Source organism: Oreochromis aureus, linkage group 10 (genome assembly GCF_013358895.1).
Source record: "Oreochromis aureus strain Israel breed Guangdong linkage group 10, ZZ_aureus, whole genome shotgun sequence".
NCBI classification, from domain to species: domain Eukaryota; kingdom Metazoa; phylum Chordata; class Actinopteri; order Cichliformes; family Cichlidae; genus Oreochromis; species Oreochromis aureus.
Window position 1 is genome coordinate 34240514 of NC_052951.1, and position 7511 is coordinate 34248024.

At 40.2% G+C, this 7511-nt stretch overlaps 1 pseudogene; it reads right to left on the bottom strand.

Moving 5' to 3' along the window:
• Nucleotides 1-5436: 5436 nt before the first annotated feature.
• Nucleotides 5437-6374, bottom strand: LOC116321302 (annotated as a pseudogene).
• Between the last annotated feature and the right edge of the window lie 1137 nt (nt 6375-7511).

Consider the following 7511-nt stretch of genomic DNA (forward strand, 5'->3'; position numbering starts at 1 on the left):
ATCTAATAGAAATAACATGAGTGTTTCGTAATTCATTCAATTTATTGTCTTTATTTATAACTGGCATTATTGTTTCATTCTATTATAGAATCTTACAAGAAGGAGGCAAAATTGTAAAAATCCATCATGCTTTATTAGCTGCTTCGGTGAAAAACAAGTCAACAATGCAACCAAAAAAAAAAAAAACATTGCAAAACAACATACTGGAAAACAGTTATTCATCACTTGATTGCTTCAATACAGCCCTTGGGCACATATATGCGGGACGTTTCGTGGCTGTTTTGATATCGCTCTCTCTCTTAACCGATCAAATCTGGCTGTGGTAGCAGCTTTAAACTCGGTCTGACCCAGGGTGATAGAGGTGCCCAGTCTGCATCGCATTCCTGCATTTTGTAGGCTGGTTTTCCTACAAAACACAACAAACATTAGCCCGCAAAGCCACAGTGAACAAAGCAGCATAGCGCAATGAATTCAATTCAAATCAATATAAGACTTATTTGTAACCTACATCAACAATTATGTTATGATAAATTACGTAATAACTACAACAGAAGACGTACCTTTGTGGAAATGCTTGGAGCAGACTAACCTGTAAAATGGCCTGTATTTGTATAGCGCTTTACTAGTCCCTAAGGACCCCAAAGTAGTTTACACATCCAGTCATCCACCCATTCACACACTGGTGATGGCAAGCTACGTTGTAGCCGGGGCTCGAACCGGTAGACTTGTAGTCAAGACCGCCTAATCCGAGACCAAGACAAGACCAAGACCAGAGGGTATCGAGACCAAGACAAAGACCAAGACCAGAGGGTATCGAGACCAAGACAAGACCAAGACCAAGACCAAGTTGAGACGAGACCAAGACCGAGACCGAGTCGAGACGAGACCAAGACCAAAACCAAGACCGAGACAAAAAAAGTCTTTAAACTGCAGCCAGATGCTGCTTCGTTTACAGGTGTCAGGCATATTTATGTGTTTTTGCTTTCTGCACAGCCCTCCTCACCGCTGTCTACTGTCTCACTCACTTACTGAGAGGACAGACGACGCTCCACTTGACTGTCGCGCCTCTCACCCTCTCTGTTTTTCACATAATGATATTATCCTATATCCTCGCATGTGATTGGCAACAATATGGAGGATTGGAGCATAACTGAGCCACTGTGTGAGAGCTGAGCAGCGAAAAGGAAATTAAGTGAGGGTAGAAATGACTGAAAGATTATTAGGCTCTGTTTTGAGTTTTGTTCAAAAAGAATGACTTCATATAGGAAAAAAAATAAATATCACATATGCAGGACACCTTAAACTAGTTTTTAATTAAGCAGCAAGGCAGAACAAAGTCGGGCCTGTATCAAGACACAGGACTAAACCCCAATTCAACCAGACCCAGAACTGATCTGGAATTAAAACAGGACTACAACAGTTCAAAATCAGGACTACTTAGGACTTAACCAAGACGGAACCAGAATCAGAACTAGATGATAGTAGCACTGAAAATCATCATAGACCTGCACTACACTTATTTTTTAATTCTACCAAAGTACGCTATTTAGATTCTGAAAAGTTTATATAATTATTTAGCCTTGTTGTGCAAACAAGCCTGCATAACTTAATAAATATAGAATTTGAAAAGTAACAAATGGTATCTAAAAAGAAACAGGTACTAGATACATGTTCTGATGAGTTTTGGCAAACAACCATTTGACTAACATGTGTGTCTCACCTGCTCTTGTTCCATCTCTGTTCTGTCCTCATTCTCCATCTCCTCTCTGCTCTCTCTCTCCTCTCTGTTCCTCTCTCTCTCCTCTTTGTGCTGATAATCAAGCCAAACACCAACATCATCAAATATACAGTTGAAACCAGATATTTACATACTCTTCAGATAAAAACACAAACACTTTTTAATTGTAACATCAAATCAGACTAAATGTTTATTTTTTAGATTGATAAATATAAAAACATATTTGTTAACTTTAAGAGTAAAGAGAAAAACTATATGTATTTCTTAATTGCAAATGGCACCAAATTGTATTCAAAATTGAGCCACACTTATGGAGCTCCACAATTCTGTTCCTGGTGTTTTGGTTGACATCTTTTGATTTTCACATGTCACAGAAACAGGCTCTGTGTTTTGCCTTATATGCATCCACAGCTGTGCCACCAATTTACTCACATGGACTCTACTAACCTATCAGAAGCTTCTTAAGCTCAGAATGGAATGTCTGGAGTTTTTCTTATTAATTAACAATAAACTTAGTGTATATGTACTCCTAAATTTGATGAAAGGGATAAAAATAGACAGCTCTGTCTCTCTTTATTCTGTCATTAAACTAATTCAAAAGATATTTCAACATTTATTTATCTAAAACAAAAGTTTACTCTAAATTAATGTTTAACAGTAAAAATAGTTTTTATGTTTTCTACCTAAAGTGTATGTAAATATCTGGTTTCATCTGTGAATATACTGCTGTGTATTGAAATTTCTCTTGTTTTGCATAGATATACTGAACAACATACAAAGCATAATATATAAAATAACATCTACCTGAGTTTTTCTTTGAAAGAAGCTTCTTATGTCCATTGTTGTGTTCATCAGTACACAATTGAAACCGATTTAGAGAGTTTGTTTAGCCGTGGAGGGTAACAACTGAAAATATGAAATGTAGGCTAAGACTCTCTAAAAATCAGCATTGTTGTTCGGCTTTTTATTTATCCATTTGTTGATTCACTCAAGAGCAAGTAACGCAACCAACTGATCAGTTTGATATCAATCTTTTGTGATACACCGTCATATTTACATTATTAGTTCAGTACGAATGATTTGCTTTGGTACCTGGTCAAACTTAAGCTCTCCTCTGTCTGCAGCAAACTCGCAGGCAGCAGCTTCTCCCCTCGCTCACATGCGTGCTGTGCTCAGTCGCCTAGTACCTGAGCTCGGATCATACCAAAATTAGGGGAATTTACGACGGTGCCCCATGCTTCTGAAAATGACCCGGCTTAAGCCCAGTAAGCCACCCCGCTCGCTAATGGTTGACTCCAAATCTCCGAACACTATGTCGATTTGAGAACGGAAGATCGAAACAGCGAGACCAAGACCGAGACAAGACAAAAGTCCGTCGAGACCAAGACAAGACCAAGACAAAAGTCCATCGAGACCAAGACCGAGACCAAGACAAAAGTCCGTCGAGACCAAGACGAGACCAAGACCACGTAAAAGTGGTCTCGAGACCGGTCTCGAGACATCCAACTCTACGAACCGGCAACCTTCTGATTACAAGGCGAACTCCCAACTCTTGAGCCACGATGGCCCCATGTGAGCTGGAGTGTTCTGGAACGTTATATTTGGTCTTCAAATGGCTGCAATCCAGGCCATCCGTCGGCTCTTTGTTACTTCAGAAACATGGCTTGAACAATTTCTCTTCCACGACGTAATCTGATAAAAACCGATCTCTTTACCGGCTTCCCGTGGTTGTCATGCGACTGGCTATTGCAGTTAATAATACAACACCTTCTTTTAATTTTTTTGTGTTTCTTTTTATCGCTGTGTGACTGTTTTCATGTGAAAGCCTGCGTGCGCTAGTACCGCTTGCCACTCGTTCCCAGAATCCTTTGCGGTTTTACCCTGGAATGACGTCACATTTTCAATCTCTATTCAGTGTTCCTGGCCTCCAGAGCAAGCTGGGTTTTCTCTGTATTATTGCAGGGTCTTTATCTTAGACTACAAAGCACTGTGAAGTGACTGCTGCTGTGATTTCGCACTATATAAATGCAACTGAATTGAATAGAATTATAATTTGGCTTCCTCATCGTTAGCAGCGTCTGGATCGGCCCCAGCAGGAGGAGTCCTCCATAGTTGGTTTCTTCCAGATTAGCCTTCAAAGTCCCCGTTTCCTCCATTGTCACTGGCTGCCCAGCAAGCCTACAGAAGGGCAAGAACTCAGATCAGAGTGAAGACTTAGCTGAATTTTATTAGGCCATCAATATGGGGACTCTTCTTTTATCATGTCACCAGTGCAACATGGCAGAGCCCATTTCTTTAATATGTCCTTTTTGTACATTGACAGGAGGTGTTGAAGTTTTTTCCACATGCAGGGTTTTGGGTTAACATGTATTGGTGATTGAAATGTGTGGTGATATCAAAGTATTTCCTTTAGTGCAACCCAGGTTGTCTGTATCCTCATGGTCTGTCTTTGATATTTCTATAACATTATCTTAATATAAAAACTACACAGAAAAAGGCTTTGAGACAAGAGGACTCTTTTATAGGAAGTGTCAGTGCATCAAACCAGGTTGAACCCTTTGTAAAGCAAGAACTCTTTATTTTGCAGTGTAAGTATAAAAGTAAACGGTTCCAACTGTGAAGAAATTCTAAGTGGAAAATGTAGTGTGAGTTACAACCTGAAACGAACTGGCTGAATATCCAAAGTGTACGTTTTGCTCAAAGCCAACTAGGGTTTACTCGAGCCTTTTGTAACACTACACAGGATCATCAGATTAAGAAATTGATGGACAGAAAGTGATTTAGCAAAACTTCTGGATACATAAATTATATTTGATTAAAAAAAATAAATGATATAAAAATAATATTCAAACTATTTTCCAGGTAGTTAAACAGAAAACAAGATTTGAAAGATGAGTCATAAAGCATCAGATATTATTGTGTCGGGGGGTCATGACTAAACATTCAAGATAAGAAAAGGTTGGTTTTGGATGCAGCGGTGATGGAGACTGCCTGTTTTCATCAGACTTTTATCTCAGTGACAAAAAAAAAAAAAAAAAAAAATTAAAAATACAAGGCTTGCTTTTAATAACCCATTTCTGATAAATTATAAACACTGAATTGATTTACATGACAAGCTGTGCTACAGATCATCAAAATGACCACATGTACAGTGCCATACTATTGTAGCTTCAGAGTGAAGAGCATAAACCTCATGAATTTGTATTTTTCCCTGTCTGATTCTTCAACTCCTCTAATGTTTCACCCTCTGTGGCTAACCTCTCAAGCATGTTCATTTTATTTATACAGTGCCAAATCACAACAGCCCCCTTTATATTGTAAGGTAGACCCTACAACAGAAAAAATAACAGAGAAAACCCAATAATCATATCACACCCTATGAGCAAGTGCATTGACTACAGTGGGAAGGAAAACCTCCCTCTTAACAGGAAGAAACCTCCAGCAGAACCAGGCTGGTTTAAAAGTATTCACAGGGAAATACTGACATTGTTTCAACAAATGTAATTTATATTTTATTTAACATTGTATGGGCCTGTCAGGTGCTGCAGGTGGAAAAAAGCTTAGAGCTACATTTTTATTTTTATTTTAGATTAATGGTTTTGTGCATGGTGATAAATAGTATAAGAACATGAACGGATGGACAACTACAATGTTGTTGTGAAGGATTTTTTCATGCTGCAGCCAAACAGGCATCTCAGCTACTGACTTAGTTTCTGATAACAGCATAGGTGGTACATGAGGACAGGTCTGATGGTCTGATCTCTTAGCCCATAGATGAGAGAACTCAGGCATCTGGGTAAGATAATAAAGCACACATAAAATACATTCTGAACCCATGAAAATATTGTCATTGTTACAGTTCTTGAAAGAGCCATGCGGAAAGGGCGGTAAACAGTTGAGGAGAGACTCAGGCACAGCTGCATCATATTAAGCAGCAGAGTGTTTCGAGCTTTACGGGCTAAAGCTTTGTTTGCAGAGGCCGACCTGGCTGCTAATATCACAGCAATGTAGGAAAAAATGACTGCCACACCAGCTGATACAAACACTAAACATGTGAAAGCTGTATCATATTGATCAGACTTGGACCCAAACAATAGTGATATTTTAGAACAAAGCTCGTTCCACTGCAGGTGTTTCAATATTTCAAATGGAAAGAAAAAGATGAGTCTGGTGAGATCATTTAGTGAGCTGATGATCCAGATCACAATGATAGCAGCCCCTGTGTTTCTGATGGTGATGATGGTAGGATACCTCAGTGGGTAGCACACAGCTACATATCTCTCCAGAGGCATCACCGAAAGGGTGAGAGGGGAGATCCCAGTGGTGAGATTGGCCAACAAGCTGAGAAATCCACATACAGGATATGGCAATTTTACTCTAAAAAATAGAGAGCAGGAAAGAACCTGACTCTGTGCCAGCTGCACAGTGTCTGCAAAAAGGAGGTTATACAGAAGAATGTAACGGGAGTGTCACGAAACACAGGTTTACTCCTCAGTGTGAACAACATAGTCCCATTAATGAAGAGAAAAATAAAAGATGGAACTGTTGACAGAGTGGAAATAATAATTACCCTCAGTAGCTCCTGATACTGCACTTCAATAGACATGTTAGTGTAAGACTGAGATACATTCGACATTACAGAGAAAGTTTTATATGTAAAACATTAACCTGTTAAAGCACAAACGCCCAATGAGTGCAATATTCCTACAGGAGAAAAGGAATACTAAAACATCTTTAAAACAACAAAAGCCTGATGGTTCACAGCAAAAATGCAAAAGTGCAAAAGATTTCCCTGTTCCTTGTACAGGCAGCCTGCAGGTTACAATCAGTGCTGGTCTGTACACTTGGTTTGATCTTGCATACAATTTATGAGCTCTGTCCTCACAACATTGTCACATGACACAGCAACTGAGTCCTGAGTGATGCAATTGTTCTTCCACTATTACCCGTAATGGTTGTCCATGTCGTACAGAACCTAGAATTTCTGACTCGCAAAAGTAAGAAATATTAAGAGTTATGTGTTTTTCGATGTGCCTGAGTTCAGTGTTTTTGAGCCAGCCAAATCAAAGACAGAGCATCCTGCACTCTTCCCAGCTCCAAGAGTGAGGGTACCTCTTCGAAGAGGTAACTCACAGAAGGCTGCTGGTCCAGATAACATCCCTGGGAGAGTGCTCAGAGAAGGTGCAGACCAGCTGACAAATTTCCTCACTGACTCCTTCACCTTCTCCCTGAGCACTGCTGTTGTTCCTTGCCTCAAGGCCACCACCGTTGTTCCTGTGTCAAAGAAGTCAACAGTGTCCTGCCTCAACGACCATCGTCCCGTTGGACTCACACCCATTAAGATGAAGCACTTCGAAAGATTCGTCATGAAGCACATTAAGACCCAGCTACCACCCACACTAGATCCACTGCAGTTCACCTATCGCCCCAACCAGTCAACAGATGATGCCATTGCCATCACCCTATATCTCGCCCTCACCCACCTGGACAATAATAATGCATATGTACGAATGCTGTTCATAGACTTCAGTTCAGCATTCAACACAATCATTCCTCAGAACCTGATTGGAAAACTGAGCCTGCAGGGCTTGAACACCTCGCTCTGCAACTGGATCCTGGACTTTCTCAGAGAGAGGCCTCAGACAGTCTGGAGAGTTTCCGCAGGTCTTTCCCTCCTACTGCTGTCAGACTCCACAACAAAGACTTTGCAGCTGACCAAACACAGACATCCACACATGTGCAATAACACTAAGTGCAATTTTCTTTTTCTGAC